Below are 20,932 nucleotides of genomic sequence, written 5' to 3'. Positions count from 1 at the left end.
CACAATAATAACAATCATAATCATCATATGTCACAGGTCATAATCAATGTTCTGGTTTAGTAGTTTTCCTCCGAAGACTGACACTAAGACCGACACTTGACCCATCCCAGACTGTAGTCCTTAACCATGGACATGGCTATTCGAATAGGTAAGATATCTCTGCAGAGGGTGTACTCTTTACCCACTAGCAACGGATTCCTTTAGTCCATCGGGACTAATTCCGTCTACGGTCTTTCATTCAAAAACACACCTGACCGCACACACCAGGTTAACTTACCGGTGTCTGGAATCACCCACGACACATGTCAAGCGAAACTCTAAGTGGGGAGGCTATGGCCTCTCTTAGCTTGGGATCAAACTTATATCACGCGCTCTAAGGGGTGCCCCCCTCTCGGTCCCAACCGGAAACACCCATGCCCCTGGACCAGGTGGCATGCCTACCAGATGCAGCCGGTATCTTCCACCATGGCCTCTCTGTACGGTGTGTGCTAGGATAGGGGTTGACAACTTACTGAACCGTAGCCTACCTACGGCAGGGACAAGTGGCAGCACGAAACAAGTATGGGGGTTACTGGAACAAGACTCGATCTATGGCCGACTCAGGAGGTTTAAGCATTCCTGCATCGTTATCTCAAGAATTATATTTCACATCCATCAAACAGAACAACCACTCATCATACCTCCCCATGCCCCACCGGTCATAATCGTCTCGATGAGGGACAAGCTCGTGTCTACCCAAGACAGAGGCTTTCCCGAATCCTTCCCGGTAGGCATGAGAGGCATATGAGGGGGATTTCTATCACAAACATATTAAATGCCAACAGCATGAAATCATCAATATGCATTATGATCGTATCATCACATAGAATAACGAAATCTCCGAGACAAGATGGGGTTGCAACCGTATCAACAACGCAAGACAATATTATGCCAGGGTTCAGAATGCTTGCCTTCCAGGTGTGGAGAGGTGAGGTGCCCTCCAAAACTTTTGCAAGTTATAATCCCCCCCTCCAAATTCCTATTTAAAAGAAATATTCAAATAACACATACTTTAAAAACAGTACAAAGAGTTTTCCTATTTTTTTGAAATAAATCTTAAAATAAACTAGGAGAAATTTTAGAGAGATAGGAAAAAGAATCAATCCATTTGGAGTTTTATTTAAAAAGATATAGCCAGTCAAAGCTTCAGTCAAACTCTGTTTTTTAAAATAAAACAAAAAATAAAACATTTCAAATACGAATACGCTCTTGGGAAGAGAAAACGTACTTTAGGTTTTGCGCTTCCACTTAAAACACGTGGAGGCGGGCTGGTCACTGACAGTGGGTCCCTTGGGCCCACTGGTTAGGTTTGACCAGTCGTCCCCCGCCTTCGCTCTCCTTTGGCCGAACGAAGGCGGAGCTCCAGCGATCTTCGCCGGCGAACGGCAGCTCCTCGAGGGCATCCGAGGGCAGGGATGGATCCGCCAGCCCAAGGCGGTCCTCCCGGTGGTCGACTGGCCGGCGGGGACGGAGGGAGTCGCCGGCGGTGAGCTCCGCGGCGGAGGAAGCTTCAGGTGAATTTGGGGTTCTAGGCTACGGTGGTTCTGGGTCGCATTTGAGGGTTTGGGAAGCTCCGCAAGGTCGAGGGGAAGGTGATGGTGGCACTGGTTGGGCGGGGGAGACTCTGTTTGCGACGCACGACACTGAATCGTGGCGGCGACCGAACTGGCCGGAGGCGGGGAAGAAGGCTTCCCCCCCCCCCCCCCCGACGATTACTGGCCGTGGGGGCTTCGAGGGGATGGCTTGAGGCTGCTTGAGTGGCTGGACGAGCTCGGGGCCCCTACTTATAGCGCGGCTAGGTCGGTTCGCGGCGGTCGTGGATAGGATCATCGGCAACCGCCGTTCTGTAGATGCAGGGCGACGTGGTGGAGGCTAGCGGGGTTGGGAGGGCGAGTGGATGAGGACGGCCTGCACACGAGGGCAGCTGGCGAACGGAGGAGGCTCGGGCGGCGCCATACGCGGCAGAGGCTGGTGTCGCCGGCCGCTAGCCGCCATGGCCGACCTGACGGCGGCACTGTAGGGTTCCAGGGACGACTCTGTGGCGAGGGAGGGGGCAGGCGTGTTTGCTGCGAGTGGGGAGAGGCCAGAGCGGGCGAGGGGAGGCGGCAGTGCAACGCGGCGGCTCGGTGCGCGCGCGCCCAGCGCACGCACGCTGCATGCTCGACGCAATGCCAGAGCAAGCTAGAGGATTAGGATGAGGCTGAGGATTAGCAGGCCTGGGTTAGGGTTAGCTAGGAGCTTAGTGGACATGTTGGTTGGGTCAGGAGGTAAAGTCCACAATGCAGACTAAAGATCATGCCAAATCTGTGCATGCACTCAAGGTGTTTGACAGAATGCCATGTGCATCTAGGCAATTCTTAGGGTGGCCAAAAGCTCCAGACCAGTGTCTCTTTAGGTGTAGGTGATGGTGGCCAGGTCAGTTGGTCAAGACTAGAAACTTGATAGAGCAAGTTTTTGGGAAAACCATTTCTGGACAGAAAGAAAAGGGCATAGTTTCATTGACCAAAAACACTCCAATGGTTCCACCCTCCTAGACTTAAGGGTTTTGCAGGGTGGTCTATAAGTAGGAAAAAGCTCATGGTTACTAGAGCAAGATAAATTAGGGTTGCAGTACAAATCACCAAGCCGGACCAGAATGAAAAAGAGGTTGATTCACTCAAATTTTCAAATAACATGAATGGGTTTTTTGCATAGAGTTGAATAAAATACTCCTATTAACATCCCATAATTTTGGTGGAAGTTTTAAAGAAACATTTAAATAGGTTGTAGTGCAAAATTGCCAACTGGACCAGATTTGAAAAATTGGGGTAGAGCTCAAAATATCCAATGAATGAAATATATTTTTACATAAAAGTGATTTAAAAACATCACATGACATCGCCAAATTTTGGTGAAAAATTTAAATAAATTTATCAAATGGTTGTAGTTCAAATGGGACCCTAAAACCATGGGAAACCATTTTAAAGAAATAAAGATCAGAAAATAATAATTATATAATTAATTCCACTGATAAAAGGAAAAGTTTTCCTTGAGAGGGTCAACAAGTCCAATAATATATTTGAAAGGTTTTTCACTTGGGGTAAAAACTCCATAATAATAAGGAAAAGAATGGCTCTGAAATCAAAAGAAAATCCAGAAAATAAAAGTTTAAATTTCCTGGCAAAATTTTAATTAATAAAACAAGGTTGAAATTTTTGGGGTGTCACAACATTACCCCCCCTTAAGAAAAATCTCGTCGTCGAGATTTGCTAAGGGTCGTCCGAAAATATAGCTCATATTAGCTGAAACCGAACAGTTTACTCATAGCACGAACCTGGGTACAACGCATAAGCTGCAACACATAAATAAACATAACCATGACGTTTACAATGAAAACGGTAAGAGGACAGGGTCCTGAGAAAACGTCTCTGGCACTGGGGCACACTCCTCCTCTATCGGGGGAAGCGGATTGACTAGTCGATGAATGCGTCTCTCCTGGTCGGGCCTAAGTGGTCTGCCGATGGCGATCTAAGGATTTAAATCAGCGAGGCTCTGAACATAACCCATTATCCGCTGGGTCAGACGCTCTTGCACGATGACATACTGGGCAAGGTTGGCCAATACTGGGTCTCTCTCAATTCGTCCACCGGAAAAAGATACTACTTCCCCGGGTGCTGCACGGCTCGGATAGTAATAATACCCTCGTTCGCTGGCATAGGGTACCGCGAATCGAAGGCGAACAAGCGCTTCGTGTGCAGCAGCTTCTATGGCCATCTGCGGAGTCGGCATAGATTTCCCCACGAAGGAGACTTCTGTTAGGTCTTGTTTTGAGTTTACGGGAGGGATGTGCACTACTGCCCAATATTTCGAGGTGGATGAGGTGATTCTCAATTTGAGCAGCTCGTACTGGGGTGGCTGGGTAGAACCCATGGTACTGCAGGTAAAGTCCCACAATATTTTAACAAAACTACCTGGGGTTGCCTCGGGGGTCCTCAGATAAATGCTAGGGCTCGACATGGCAAGAAATGGCTGTGAGGGTTGTGCCCAAGGTGAGGGGTACTTGACAAGGTCACGAGGTGGCCTTTTATATAGCGACTGGGCTAGGTTATTTACCGCGGTGAAGGGCAACTAGTTTGTCGGTTCTGCTCTATGGGATCGGGGTCAAAGCCACAGATACACACATCTCGCAAAAGCGGCGCATTAATGTGGGTGCCGTCAGGGTTGGTTTTTGGTAGCTACGCCCGGAATTAAAAATGCAACCGTACATCAACAAACTTATGCACAACTACTATTTAAAATAAGGGCGCACATGCAGACAACATCCCAATATGGCGATACATGATCACACAATTACAGGGCGTGGGGTATACTAAGACTCGGTACTACTCGAGTGACTTAGTCTACCTCGTTTATGTCCAAGCGGGCTTGCCTTGAGGACGCCGAGGCTTCTCCACGGTTTTCACCGTCGGGGTTAGCTAGAGGGGGTTGAGGTGCTGCAGGGTCGGGGTAGCGGCGCTGACCATCGTGGGGGTTGCTGGCCACAATCCCGCTGGAGTGTGTTCCCAAAAGGCGACGAAGCACTTCTGGGGACATCAACGCATTATGGTCGATGGCTGGGGCAGACCTTAAGGAGTCGATCGGTTGTCCGAACAGCACGACTGGGCTGTCGGTGACGGGCTCATCTTCTCTTCTTGCCGGGGCTCGGCCGATCAGTTCTCCACGAGCTGTGATCAGATCAAGGGTGATTTGATCGAATAGTTCCTCTAGTGCACTTACATAGCGCACCAGATGCAATAATGCAGGATCCGTCTCGTGATCTCCGTTGGCAACTTGGGGTGGCCTACCATACCCGTCACGGCTAGGGTAGTAGTAGAAGGAGCGACAGTTAACTCTGGGCGACAAGTGCCGGAGTTGAACTATAGCCTCTCGAGCAGCTAGTTGGATGGCCTATGGCTCAAAGGAAGTTGTCCTTCCGGTGAACCTGTAGGGGCGTTCTGGCGATAGACCCCTACCATAGACGTGTACAATGGCCCAAAATTGACGGCTCTCACCGCTCATGGACCCTTGGTACACAACATATTCTGGGGGCTCTTCTAACGCGAAGGCACGGCGGGTGAGGTTTGGTAGCACGGTCACGAAACCTCCAAGGTTGGTTGCTGTGGTCTCATTGTGAACAATGGGGCTAGGCATTATAGCTTGGTTTGGGGCAGAGGCTGTGCTGCGCTGGGTTGAGGCTAGCATGCCCTTTTTATAGAAAAAGGGGGTGGAGTCTTCCTTCGCACGCCTGCGAAAAGGACTATTTAGGCATCGGTCACTGGCGCGTGATCGACAGGCTAGGTTGATAGGTTGGGCACCGACTGCCAAAAGGTGTCAGGTCACTGTGTGGTTATCTTACACGAGAAGCTTGGCCGGGGTTAGGTTAAGGTCTGGTGGGTTGGTTTTCCTAGGTTTTTTGACCTGACTAGGATATGATTAGCCAATGGTCAGCCTGGCTCTGATACCAAGTTTGTCAGCACCGGATTTTCGGGATATAAATTTCCCAGAAAATGGCCCTTGTGCTCACCAGCCCCACGATTACTGTTAGCTGATGAGGCACCAACTTGATACAAAAACTCCAAGCAAAGTACATCATATGTAGTACAAGACCATTCTGGCCTACGAGTACAGCAAAAAGGTTTCTAGTGGTTGATGGCGGAAGCGGTTTGCAGATCATCAACGTCTATGGGACTCCATTTCGCACAGGAACAGCTGACCAGGATAACTCCTATCTTCGCGAGGCTGCTATCACCATTGCATAGGTTCCGGGGCTGTCATCACAACGGTCCTCTCCACGCAAGAAATCTGGCCAAGACAATAGCCAGGGACAAGCCAGTGAGTACTTTGAATGTACTCGCAAACATTAAGAACACATGTATAATATAGCCACTGATAATCATGTTTTGAAATATTCTATAATCACTTCGTCAGTTATGAAATAAGGTTCATGATGCACACAAGCAGATCATTCAAATAACACATGAGTAAACAATCAGGGAGTAGAAATGGAAAGCACCGATCGGGTGTCTGAAGCGACGCCTCGAAAGGATAATAATATGAAGGATGCCTCAATCGGGCGTCTGAGTGACACCACATAAAGGGCTTATATATAAAAGGGATAACAAGCATGCCACAATCGGGCGTCTATGCGACACCACATAAAGGGGTTATAAGTAAATGAAATAACAACCATGCCACAGTCGGGCGTCTGAGAGACACCACATAAAGGGCTTATATATAAAAGGGATAACAAGCATGCCATAGTCGGGCGTCTGTGCGACACCACATAAAGGGCTTATAAGTAAATGAAATAACAAGCATGCCACAGTCGGGCATCTGAGCGACACCACTTAAAGGGCTTATATATAAAATAATCACAGTGAATATGCAGGAGGTGGAACCGTCCCAGGGATACTCATTAATTTCAAATAATACAATTGATTAGTCCACAATAATAACAATCATAATCATCATATGTCACAGGTCATAATCAATGTTCTGGTTTAGTAGTTTTCCTCCGAAGACCGACACTTGACCCATCCTAGACTGTAGTCCTTAACCATGGACACGGCTATTCGAATAGGTATGATATCTCTGCAGAGGGTGTACTCTTTACCCACTAGCAACGGATTCCTTTAGTCCATCGAGACTAATTCTATCTATGGTCTTTCATTCGAAAACACACCTGACTGCACACACCAGCTTAACTTACCGGTGTCTGGAATCACCCACGACACCTGTCAAGCGAAACTCTAAGTGGGGAGGCTACAACCTCGCTTATCATGGGATCAAACTTATATCGCGCGCTCTAAGGGGTTCCCCCCTCTAAGTCCCAACCGGAAACACCCATGCCCCCAGACCAGGTGGCATGCCTACCGGATGCAGCCGGTATCTTCCACCATGGCCTCTCTGTACGGTGTGTGCTAGGATAGGGGTTGACAACTTACTGAACCGTACCCTACCTACGGCAGGGACAAGTGGCAGCACGAAACAAGTATGGGGGTTACTGGAACAAGACTCGATCTACGGCCGACTCAGGAGGTTTAAGCATTCCTGCATGGTTAGCTCAAGAATTATATTTCACATCCATCAGACAGAACCACCACTCATCATACCTCCCCATGCCCCACCGGTCATAATCGTCTCGACGAGGGACAAGCTCGTGTCTACCCAAGACAGAGGCTTTCCCGGATCCTTCCCGGTAGGCATGAGAGGCATATGAGGGGGATTTCTATCACAAACATATCAAATGCCAACAGCATGAAATCATCAATATGCATTATGATCGTATCATCGCATAGAATAACGAAATCTCTGAGACAAGATGGTGTTGCAACCGTATCAACAACGCAAGACAATATTATGCCACGATTCAGAATGCTTGCCTTCCAGGTGTGGAGAGGTGAGGTGCCCTCCAAAACTTTTGCATGTTATAATCCCCGCTCCAAATTCCTATTTAAAAGAAATATTCAAATAACGCTTACTTTAAAAACAGTACAAAAGGTTGTCCTAATTTTTTTGAAATAAATCTTAAAATAAACTTGGTGAAATTTTAGAGAGGTAGGAAAAAGAATCAATCCATTTGGAGTTTTATTTAAAAAGATATAGCTAGTCAAAGCTTCAGTCGAACTCTGTTTTTTAAAATAAAATAGAAAAAGAAAACGTTTCAAATATGAATACGCTCTCGGGCAGAGAAAACGTACTTTAGGTTTTGCGCTTCCACTTAAAACACGTGGAGGCGGGGCTGGGTCACTGACAGTGGGTCCCTTGGGCCCACTGGTCAGGTTTGACCAGTCATCCCCCTCCTTCGCTCTCCTTTGGCCAAACGGAAGCGGAGCTCCGGCGATCTTCGCCGGCGAACGGCGTCTCCTTGTGGGCATCCGAGGGCAGGGATGGATCCGCCAGCCCAAGGCGGTCCTCCCGGTGGTCGACCGGCCGGCGGGGACGGAGGGAGTCACCGGCGGCGAGCTCCGCGGCGGAGGAAGCTTCGGGTGAATTTGGGGTTCTGGGCTGCGGTGGTTCTGGGTCGTGTTTGAGGGTTTGGGCAGCTCCGCAAGGTCGAGGGGAAGGTGATGGTGGCACTGGTTGGGTGGGGGAGACTCTGTTTGCGACACACGGCACTGAATCGTGGCGGCGACCGAACTGGCCGGAGGCGGGGAAGAAGGCTTCCCCCCGGACGATTACTGGCTGTGGGGGCTTCTAGGGGATGGCCTGAGGCTGCCTGAGTGGCTGGACGAGCTCGGGGGCCCCTACTTATAGCGCGGCTAGGTCGGTTCGCGGCGGCCGTGGATAGGATCGCCGGCGACCGCCGTTCTGTAGATGCAGGGCGACGTGGTGGAGGCTAGCAGGGTTGGGAGGGCGAGGATGAGGACGGCCTGCACACGAGGGCAGCTAGCGAACGGAGGGGGCTCGGGCGGCGCCGTACGCGGCAGAGGCTGCTGTGGCCGGCCGCTAGCCGCCATGGCCGACCTGACAGCGGCACTGTAGGGCTCCAGGGACGACTCTACGGCGAGGGAGGGGGCGGGCGTGTTGGCTGCGAGTGGGGAGAGGCCAGAGCGGGCGCGGGGAGGCGGTAGTGCGATGCGGTGACTCAGTGCGCGCGCGTGCAAAACGTGCGCTCTGGGTGCGCCCCGCGCACGCACGCTGCATGCTCGACGCAATGCCAGAGCATGCTAGAGGATTATTATGAGGCTGAGGATTAGCAGGCCTGGGTTAGGGTTAGCTAGGAGCTTAGTGGACATGTTGGTTGGGTCAGGAGGTCAAGTCCACAATGCAGACTAAAGATCATGCCAAATCTGTGCATGCACTCAAGGTGTTTGACAGAATGCCATGTGCATCTAGGCAATTCTTGGGGTGGCCAAAAGCTCCAGACCGGTGTCTCTTTAGGTGTAGGTGATGGTGGCCAGGTCAGTTGGTCAAGACTAGAAACTTGATAGAGCAAGTTTTTGGGAAAACCATTTCTGGACAGAAAGAAAAGGGCATAGTTTCATGGACCAAAAAAACTCCAATGGTTCCACCCTCCTGGACTTAAGGGTTTTGCAGGGTGGTCTATAAGTAGGAAAAAGCTCATGGTTATTAGAGCAAGATAAATTAGGGTTGCAGTACAAATCACCAAGATGGACCAGAATGAAAAAGAGGTTGATTCACTCAAAATTTTCAAATAACATCAATGCTTTTTTGCGTAGAGTTGAATAAAATACTCCTATTAACATCCCATAATTTTGGTGGATGTTTTAAAGAAACATTTAAATAGGTTGTAGTGCAAAATTGCCAACTGGACCAGATTTGAAAAATTGGGGTAGAGCTCAAAATATCCAATGAATGAAGTATATTTTTACATAAAAGTGATTTAAAAACATCACATGACATCTCCAAATTTTGGTGAAAATTTTAAATAAATTTATCAAATGGTTGTAGTTCAAATGGGACCCTAAAACCATGGGAAACTATTTTAAAGAAATAAAGATCAGAAAATAATAATTATATAATTAATTCCACTGATAAAAGGAAAAGTTTTTATTGAGAGGGTAAACAAGTCCAATAATATATTTGAAAGGTTTTTCACTTGGGGTAAAAACTCCATAATAATAAGGAAAAGAATGGCTCTGAAATCAAAAGAAAATCCAGAAAATAAAAGTTTAGATTTCCTCGCAAAATTTTAATTAATAAAACAAGGTTGAAATTTTTGGGGTGTCACACCGAAGCACCAAGGCAGGAAGTACATCCAATTGTCTTCCCAGCCAGTATGACAGGCTCGAAGCCCCAGGTCCCCACAGTGGCTTCAGAACTGAAGAAAACAAGGGCAGCTGAAGCTGAAGCTAGAAAGCGCAAAACCAAGGCCACCACTGATGATGCTCCTCCAACTAAGAAACGCAAAACCAAGAAGAGAGATCGGGCTGCTCCCACAGAGCCCCTTGAGGTCGAGCCAATCTCAGTGGCTCGTCCTGCGTCTGAACATCAAGAACGTCAAATGATAGTTCATGAGCCTGCTTCCACAGAGGCTCATGAAGCTGAAGACAATCCAGCTGTTGACCCCACCGCAGTTGAAGACATTGGTCCTCACGACAATGTTGAAGATGATGAAGTCCTTCCTCAGATCAAGCACCAGTTGGTATCATCGTCTGTGCTCACACACAGCGAACTCATCAGCATTGGTCGTCCTTTGACGCCAATTTCTCAGGATGCATTGTGGGCTGATCACCCACAATGACAAGACACCCCAAGTTCTCCCCAACCACAAGTCACCTCACCCGTGCAAGACGACGATGACTTTGTGGCCCAGCAAACTCCATCTCCGCAACCATCGCCAGCATTACGCAGGCTTCGCAAAGGACCGAGGCCCCAAGTCACTCCCACTATGCACATGTCAGAGTCTGAAGCCAAAACCGCTGAAGATACTCCGTCTGCATCAGCCGATGAAAGAGAAGAACCAAGAGTTGAAGTAGAAAGAGTTGCTACACCCCCGTCCAACCAAGATGTTGTTCTCGAGGAGAACGTGTCCGACCCTCCAGCTTATGAAGTGGAGGTTAACAATCCTGAGGCGGCCACCAACATCAACACTGAAGCCAATGACGTTGTCATGGCTGAAACTAATGTGGCGCCTGAAGCTACTGCGGTGCCAGAAGTGCATGCACCTGAAGCCTCTGCAGCGCCCGAAGCCAATACTGAAGCACCTGAAGCCAATGTGGCCCATGAAGCCCAGATCAACGACAATGTCAATGCTCATGTACCCCCTCCAAGACCTCATACAATTGAGCTGGCATTTGATCGTGGTCAGCCTGTTATGGTCCGATGGCCCATTCTGGTTCCTCCACCTGCCGCGGGTCCACAATTTGACTATCATGTCGAGCACAGACCTCCCATCCAGAAGCCCAAGCCAAGACTTCCACGATTCCCAGGCACTGCAACTTCACCTAGGGTCTTCAATGTGAATGGCTTCGTGGCACACAACACGTTCTTCAACAGCGCGAAGAACCCTTACACCAAACCTCGCATTTCATCAGATCGGTTCTTGAGCTATCAGCAGCGCAGCTACTATTCCTGCGTCTTATACAATCAAGGGCGCATATTTCCACATATGTGTCTCGACACTGAAGCTATAGCTGGCCTGCGCTGCCTTGAAGAAGCGTTGGATTGCTTTAGAGACGCTGGACTGCTGCACTTTGTCACAGATAAGGAACACTGGAATGAAGAGCTTCTGCTACAGTTCTATGCAACTCTTCACATTCGAGGCTACAATAGGGATCCAAAGACTTGGGTCCTTGAGTGGATGACAGGCAATGTCCATCATGAAGCCAAAGCTCTTGATATCATTGAGCTCACAGGCCTGCCCACTCCTGTTGAATATTATGAACCAGGTTGTCAACAACACCAGAATGCTTTGGAGAGCATCTTTCAGAAGCCAGAACCCAACATGAGCCAAATGTTGAGCATGATGAAGCCTTTGCCTCACGATGCTGACTACCCATCTGAATTCTTTGTTGAAGACCTAGAGTATCTGCCTCGCACCATTTATCATATCATCACAAAAACTCTATGGCCCGTCAAAGGACATTCATCTACAGCGAAGCTTGAAGGAGCAATGAAGACTTTGGTCTTCTATATCTTCAATGGCATTAGCTTCAATGCTCAAGACTTCTTCATCAGGCAGTTGGCTGCATCGGGCTCCGACATTTTTGGTCTGAAGTTCTATGCTCCATGGGTAATGCGACTTATCAAGCTTCACTCTGCCATTAACTATCAGCCGTCTGCGCGCAATCATCTTGTCTTCTTGCCAGAGGTTGATCTGTTTGTTGAAGCTATTTACCCAGAGCCTGCTAAGGATCCCATTTATCTTCACAATGTTGATCACCAAAGCTTCACCCAGCCCATTGAAGGAGTTCAGGCAGTCTCATGTGTTTATCCCTTGGCTGGCAACACACGTGCCCCTCGCACTCAGACTGACGCCACTGGTAGCACTATTGCGCAAAGGTCTCGAAGGCGATCTCGTGTTCTAAATGACCGAGAGCTTCTCGTCATGCTACACCAGAAACAGGACAAACATCATGAATGGCTTAAGTGTCAGATGCAAAGCCTCTTGGTGGATGTCAACCGCATTCGCAATCTTGCCACCAAGAATGCCTTTGTCACTCATGAAACCTGTCAGAGGTCGTGGAAGAGTTTGACATTGCTTAGTGCTGAAGCTAATCTGCAAGACGATGGCTTCACCGAAAGATTCAAGTTTGACTCAACTCCTCCCAGGAATGCTCACTTGCGTCAAACTCCCTCACTTGAAGACTCTGACTATTCGTCCTCAGCTGCGACCGTGAATGCCAGAGTCATTGATGACCAAGATGATGCAACTTCACCTCCTCCAACTTCAGCGCGTGTCGACACTACACCAATTTCTTCTGCACCACTGGACCTCAACGACGACCCTGCTTCCTCGCCTGCACCTCATGGGAACGGGTAGGCGCTCTATGTCTTCAAACCTTTTTGGTCCTTACTGACAAAAGGGGGAGAAGCATATGAGTTGATAGTCTTCAAGAGGGTCCATATGGGTGATTGCTTTACCTTTTGCTACTTTTGCCAAGTGCTTACAACTCTTGCTTTTCGATACATTTGGTTCTTCGAGTTGTAACGCTTAAAATCGATGGTTGTCTGCTACTTATTTGCTATTCTGTGATGCGATGATAAATTCAGCATGTGCGATGATATCTTCCGCACTTAGGTCATTTTGCAAACATCCATTTTTCATTATGCATGTCATTATCTTCGTTACATCAAATCATGCATTATGAATTGTCATCATAAGTTGAAGAGGATCTCCACAAGTACAACCTGCCATGTGCATTTGCATTCCAAGAGCAAATTACTTGTATGCACATCTTCAGGGGGAGCCTTTGCCACTTATGAAGACAATACCCTATCCTTTACAATTTCACATATTTTATTCCCTGTTGAAAACTTCAACCAGTTTGTCATCAATCACCAAAAAGGGGGAGATTGTAAGTGCATCTAGTGCCACCCCTAGTTGGTTTTGGAGTATTGACGACAAACCTGGTTGAGGGACTAATGTGTTTGTGAGAATTGCAGGATAACACAGGTAGAAGTCCCTCATTGATTCGGTTTTCCTACCAGAGATGACCCCTAAAAATGTATGAAGACATTGAAGTCAAAGGTGGTATGTGAAGATTCATATTGAAGACTATGAAAAGAGAAGACATCGCGTGAAGACTATGGAGCGCGAAGACTTAGTCGTTTCGTCGTTCTTTTTCTTCTTTGTTGAGTCATAGGAACCACCGTACTGTTAAGTGGGGTCCAAGAGAACCAGTCAGAATGACTGAAGTGATGCTTAACCAAAATCCTATGTCTTCGAGCGAAGACTATGAGAGCAAATCTTATCGAGAGCTGGATAAGTCAGCTTTCCTTGTAGCCTAAGTAAAGTTGTCGTGTGTGTTTGAAATCTGACAGTTGGAACACGTGTCAGTTCCTTAGTGACCTAGGGTCATTTCAGACAAATCAGGTTGGGTTGCCTAGTGGCTATAAATAGCCCACCCCCTACAACCATAAACGGTTGGCTGCTCAGAGTTAGTGTATGGCTTTTGTCGTTTGAGAGCAACCCACCTCAACGCCTTTGAGAGAGAATTCCTTGCAAGGATAAAGCCCTAAACACCCAGAGCCAAAGAGTGTAAGGCATCACTTAAGTCTTCATGTCTGTGTGATCTGAAGACTTATTACACTTGAGGACTGTGAATCCTCCAGCCGGTTAGGCATCGCGTTCTGAGCATCCAAGAGTCATTGTGGATTGCCGGTGAACGAAGTCTGTGAAGGTTTGGAAGTCTACCTTGAAGACTTACCAGAGTGATTGGGCGAGGACTGGGTGTCCTTAGCTGAAGGGGAATAAGGTGAAGGCACGGTCTTCTGAGTTGAATCTCAGCCTCCCTAACCAGATGTACAGTTGTCACAGCAACTGGAACTAGTCCAACAAATCATTGTCTTCAATGAGTCACTGGTTCTATCCTTCCCATCTCTTTATTTACAGTTGGTCCTTGTGAAGTCATTGCCTGTTTGCATTATCTTTTGTCTTCACTAAGTGACTGCTTGCTCTAATTACCTGATCTATACTGCCTAGCTGCTATTAGTCGTTGTGCTTTCACTTCATTGAATACTTGACTATGGCTTGCTTAGTCTAGTCTACCTTCCGCAGCATGGTAATAGGTTTATTTCGATCGGTTGTCTTCGAAACTCCCATGTTTTGAAGACTCCCTCAAAAATCGCCTATTCACCCCCCCCTCTTGTCGATCACTAGCACTTTCATTAGCCTTGCAAGCAATGTAGCTAATGAGTTAGTTATGGGATGTAGCATTATGAAACGAGTAAAGAGACTTCCCAGTAACAAGATTGAACTAGGTATTGAGATACCGACGATGGAATCTTCGGCAGGTAACATATCGATGACAAAGGGAACAACGTATATCGTTATGTGGTTTGACCGATAAAGTTCTTCATAGAATATGTGGGAGACAATATGAACATCTAGGTTCCACTATTGGTTATTGACTGGAGACATGTCTCGGTCATGTCTACATAGTTCTGGGACCCATAGGGTCCGCACGCTTAACGTTCGGTATTATGAGTTTATGTGTTTTGATGAACCGAAGGTTGTTCGGAGTCCCAGATGTGATCATGGGCATGACGAGGAGTCTCTAAATGGTCGAGACATAAAGACCGATATATTGGATGACTATGTTTGGACATCGGAATGGTTTTGAGAGAGTTCGGGCATATACCGGAGTACCGGGGGGTTACCGAAACCCCCTAGGGAGTCAATGGGCCTTAATGGGCCATAGTTGAAAAGAGGAGGAGGCGGCCCATGTGCGGGCGCACCCCCCAAGCCCAATCCGAATTGGGAGGGGGGCCGGCCCCCCTTTCCTTTTCTCCTTCTCCCCCTTCCTTCCCTCTCCTACTCCAACTAGGGAAGGGGGAATCCTAGTCCCACCGGGAGTAGGAGTCCCCCCTTGGGCACGCCTAGGAGGCCGGCCCTCTCCCCCTCCTCCACCCTTTTATATACGGGGCGGGGGGGGGGGGGGAGGGGGCACCCCATAGACACAGAACTTGATCATTGATCCCTTAGCCGTGTGCGGTGCCCCCCTCCACCATAATCCACCTCGGTCATATCATCGTAGTGCTTAGGCAAAGACCTGCGAAGGTAGCATCATCATCACCGTCATCATGCCATCGTGCTGACAAAGCTCTCCCTCGATACTCAGCTAGATCGAGAGTTCGTGGGACGTCACCAAGCCGAACGTGTGCAGATCGCGGAGGTGTCGTACTTTCGGTACTAGGATCGGTCGATCATGAAGACATACGACTACATCAACCGCATTGTCATAACGCTTCCGCTTACGGTCTACGAGGGTACGTGGACAACACTCTTTCCCTCTCATTGCTATGCATCACCATGATCTTGCATGTGCGTAGGAAATTGTTTGAAATTACTACATAACCCAACAGTGGCATCCGAGCCAGGTTTATGCATAGATGTTTTATGCATGAGTAGAACACAAAGGAGTTGTGGGCGTGGGTATATACATATTGCTTGCCGTCACTAGTTGATTCCTGATTCAGTGGCATTGTTGGATGAAGTGGCCCAGACCGACATTACGCGTACGCTTACGCGAGACTGGTTCTACCGATGTGCTTCGCACACAGGTGGCTAGTGGGTGTATGTTTCTCCAGCTTTAGTTGAATCGGTATCAATGAACATGGTTCTTTCTGAAGATCAAAAAGCAATCACTATACCGCGTTGTGTTTTTTGATGAGTAGGTAAGAACGGTTCTTGCTCGTCCCGTAGCAGCCACGTAAAACTTGCAACAACCAAGTAGATGACGTCTAACTTGTTTTTCCAGGGCATGTTGTGATGTGATATGGTCAACACATGATTGTAAATTTTATTGTATGAGATGATCATGTTTTGTAACACAGTTATCGGCAACTGGAAGGAGCCATATGGTTGTCGCTTTATTGTATGATATGCAATCGCCATGTAATTGCTTTACTTTATCACTAAGCGGTAGCGATAGTCGTAGAAGCAATAGTTGTTGAGACGACAACGATGCTTCGATGGAGATCAAGGTGTCAAGCCGGTGATCATGACGGTTGAGGGAGTCCTGGATAAGGGGGTCTCCGGACAGCCGGAGTATATCCTTTAGCCGTACTGTTGGACTATGAAGATACAAGATTGAAGACTTCGTCTCGTGTGCGGATGGGACTCTCCTTGGTGTGGAAGGCAAGCTAGGCAATACGGATATGTATATTTCCTCCTTTGTAACCGACCTTGTGTAACCCTAGCCCCCTCCGGTGTCTATATAAACTGGAGGGTTTTAGTCCGTAGGACGACATACAATCATACCATAGGCTAGCTTCTAGGGTTTAGCCTCCCTGATCTCGTGGTAGATCTACTCTTGTACTACCCATATCATCAATATTAATCAATCAGGACGTAGGGTTTTACCTCCATCAAGAGGGCCCAAACCTGGGTAAAACTTCGTGTCCCCTGCCTCCTGTTACCATCCGCCTAGACGCACAGTTCGGGACCCCCTACCCGAGATCCGCCCGTTTTGACACTGACATTGGTGTTTTCATTGAGAGTTCCTCTGTGTCGTCGTCTTTAGACTTGATGGCTCCTACTATCGTCGATAGCGATGCAGTCCAGGGTGAGGCTTTCCTCCCCGGACAGATCTTTGTGTTCGGCGGCTTTGCACCGCGGGCCAATTCGCTTGGCCATCTAGAGCAGATTGAAAGCTACGCCCCTGGCCGCCAGGTCAGGTTTGGAAGCTTAAACTACACGGCCAATGTCCGCGGAGACTTGATCTTCGATGGATTCGAGCCTCTTCCTTGTGCGTCACGCGATCACGATGAGTACGATTTAGCTCTACCATCAGACAGTGTTCGGGAGATCGCACCGGCAGCCGCTCCAACCCTCAATTCGGAGCCAGTTGCGCCGTCCATGGACGGGTGGATGGACCCCGCCACGGAGGCCTTACCCTCAGCGGCGATCGAGCCAAACATCGACCTTACCTTGCATGAGAGCCGTATTGTTAAACTGCCGGATCTTTCTCCGGCACCGGACTCCGAACCGCCTGCGCCCGTTCCTATCAAATCCGATTGGGTGCCGATCATGGAGTTTTCCTCCAGGGTTATCTTTCAGCACTCGCCCTTCGGCGACATACTGAACTCATTAAGGTCTCTCTCCTTGTCAGGAGGATCCTGGCCAAACTATGTTCGGCAGGACTGGGATGCGGACGATGAAGAAATTTGCGGCCCACCCACCACCCACTTAGTAGCCTCTGTCAATGACTTAACCGACATGCTCTACTTCGACTCCGAAGACATCGACGGTATGGACGACGATGCGGGAGACCAAGAGGAACCACTGCCCACAGGGCACTGGACAGCCACCTCATCATACGATATATACATGGTGGACACACCCAAAGAAGGCAACAGCGACGAGACAGCGGCGGATGACCCCTCCAAGAAGCAACCCAAGCGCCGACGTCAGCGGCGCCGCTATAAATCCCGCCAAAGCAAAAGTGGTGATACCGGCACAGGAGATAATAACACTCCGGATACTGCCGAAGATAACAACAATCCCCTCTAACAAGATTTAGAGCAGGAGGATGGAGTAGCCAGCCCTCTTGAGAAAGCGGAAGACGGAGAAGCAGAGGATGATAATTACATGCCCCCTCCGAAGACGAGGCAAGCCTCGGCGATGACGAATTCACTGTGCCAGAGGATCCCGTCGAACAAGAGCACTTCAAGTGTCGGTTATGGCCACGTCAAATAGCCTTAAGAAAAAGCAGCAGCAGCTTCAAGCTAATCAAGATTTGCTAGCTGACAGATGGGTCGAGGAATATAAACTCGAGCGCCCCTCCAAGAGTTACCCAAAATGCAGGTTGCTACCTCGACTGGAGGAAGAAGCGTATGACGCGGCTGATCGGCCACCTCGTGGCCGCGATAGAGAGGCATTCCAGCCAAAAACTCAACCTGCACCCCGACGCCTTTCAAATAAAAAGGCATGGGGAAATACGCCAGACCTGCGAGATGTATTGGAGGGCAAAGCAAAACATGCAAGATCGATCTACGGATCACGAGGGCACGCCACTATGCGAGACGATAAACGTCACGCCGGATACAGTAAAAGTGAATCCGGCCGGGCCGAACACAGCGGGCAAGACCCATTCGAGCTGCATCGTGATATAGCCCAATACAGAGGCGCCGCACACCCCCTATGCTTCACAGACGAAGTAATGGATCATCAAATCCCAGAGGGTTTCAAACCCGTAAATATTGAATCATATGACGACACAACAGATCCTGTGGTATGGATCGAGGATTTCCTCCTCCACATCCACATGGCCCGAGGCGATGACTTACACGCCATCAAATACCTCCCACTAAAGCTCAAAGGACCAGCGCGGCATTGCCTTAACAGCTTGCCAGTAGAGTCCATTAGCTGTTGGGAAGATCTGGAAGCTGCATTCCTCGACAACTTTCAGGGCACTTATGTGCGACCACCAGACGCCGATGACTTGAGCCACATAATTCAGTAGCCAGAAGAGTCGGCCAGGAAATTCTGGACACAGTTCCTAACAAATAAAAATCAAATCGTCGACTTTACGGATGTAGAGGCCCTAGCAGCCTTCAAGCATAACATCCGCGACGAGTGGCTTGCCCGGCACCTTGGACAGGAAAAGCCGAAATCTATGGCAGCCCTCACGACACTCATGACCCGCTTTTGTGCGGGAGAAGACAGCTAGCTTGCTCGCAGTAACAACATGTCAAAGAACCATGGTACTTCGGATACCAAGGACGGCAATTGGTCACGTCGCAACAAACATAAGCACCGCATTAACAGCGCCAATACTAAAGATACGGTAGTCAACGCCGGATTCAAAGGCTCTAAACCCGGTCAGCGGAAAAAGCCATTCAAAAGAAACACTCCGGGCCCGTCCAGTTTGGACCGTATACTCGATCGCTCGTGTCAAATACACGGCACCCCTGACAAGCCAGCCAACCACACCAACGGGGATTGTTGGGTGTTCAAGTAGGCCGGCAAGTTAATTGCCGAAGACAAAGATAAGGGGCCACATAGCGATGACGAGGAAGAGCCCCGGCAGCTGAACACCGGAGGACAGAAGAGGTTCCCCCCACAAGTGCGGACGGTGAACATGATATACGCAACCCACATCCCAAAGAGGGAGCGGAAGCGTGCGCTCAGGGACGTATATGCGTTGGAGCCAGTCGCCCCAAAGTTCAATCCATGGTCCTCCTGTCCGATCACCTTCGATCGCAGGGACCACCCCAGTAGTATTCGTCATGGCGGATTCGCCGCACTAGTCCTATACCCAATCATTGACGGATTTCACCTCACTCGAGTCCTTATGGATGGCGGCAGCAGCCTGAACCTGCTTTATCAGGACACAGTGCGCAAAATGGGTATAGACCCCTCAAGGATCAAACCCACAAAAACGACCTTTAAAGGCGTCATTCCAGGTGTAGAGGCCCATTGCACAGGCTCAATTACACTGGAAGTGGTCTTCGAATACCCGGATAACTTCCGAAGCGAAGAATTAATCTTCGATATAGTCCCGTTCCGCAGTGGTTACCATGCACTGCTCGGGCGAACCGCATTTGCGAGATTCAATGCAGTACCGCACTATGCATACCTCAAGCTCAAGATGCTAGGACCTCGTGGGGTTATTACAGTTAATGGAAACACAGAGCGCTCTCTCCGAACGGAGGAGCACACTGTGGCCCTCGCAGCAGAAGTGCAAAGCAGCCTCCCAAGGCAATCCACCAGTTCGGCGTCTCAAGACTCGGACACCTTCAAGTGCGCTCGGAGTAATCGCCAACTAGACCGCCTGGCACGATCTAAGCTCGCATAGCAATGCGGCCCCCACCCCAGTCCCAGCCAAGCAGCGAAATCCGTGCCACGCGTACATAATTATGCATTAAAAATACCATGGGCACAGTGGGGGAGGGGGGCACAACTAGGGCACGCCCCAAGAGGCGGCCTAAACTGCACTAGGGGCTTTCCGCTTTGTTATTTTTCTCTTTCAGGACTTTAATCTCTGGAAACCTTGTCTGGCAGCATGATTGCCGAACACATGATGCAGCAACCAAGAGAGGCAGAAAGCTACGTCACACCACGGAACTCCAAGGTCGATTACGATAACGAGTGAAATATTTGCTTTAATACTATTCCTCAGCTTGCCCTTGGAAGGGACATAGTCCTACTTTTTGCTTATCGCACTATCTGTATCATTCTGTTTTAACGCATCTATTTGAATAAACAATGCATAGCATTAAGACTATTATTGCATCCTTCTTTTTTATATATGTGTTCATTAATGACACCTTGCAACCGTACACTTTGATATGGCCAATACACTAGGGGCTTAAGTACCCCACAATGCGGTGTGAGAAGTCCGAACACTTTCACAAGTGCGGCACCACAAACTTATAGCATTATATGCATCAGCTCCGAATCATGTCTTTGGTCAAATGTTGGGTTTGCCCGGGTCCTATGTTTTGGTACCTTACGGTCCGCTCTATCGGCTAAGGTAGCGCTAGGAGAACTACTGCGATTGTGCCCCGGTTCTGCTAGGCTAAGCACCTCAGTAGAGAAAGCTAAAACTAACTGTCGTGATAAGGCGAGAGACTGGTCGCTGTTCGGTGAGGTTTCAAGTCCCTAAAGACTTATGCCGCTTAGAGCGAGGAGCCGGTCCTGTCCGGCTTAAAGGCGTGTATCGCGCCCTGAATTCGGCCTTCCGAACACCAGGGGCTTCGCCAAAATTTAAAATTATATAATTCTATGGCTAAGTGAGAGTGA

The sequence above is a fragment of the Triticum urartu genome, chromosome 7A, assembly GCF_056163025.1.
Source record: "Triticum urartu cultivar PI428250 chromosome 7A, HENAU_Tu73, whole genome shotgun sequence".
Lineage (NCBI taxonomy): Eukaryota > Viridiplantae > Streptophyta > Magnoliopsida > Poales > Poaceae > Triticum > Triticum urartu.
The sequence above is the reverse complement of the archived record's forward strand: the minus strand, read 5'-3'. Positions refer to the sequence as shown.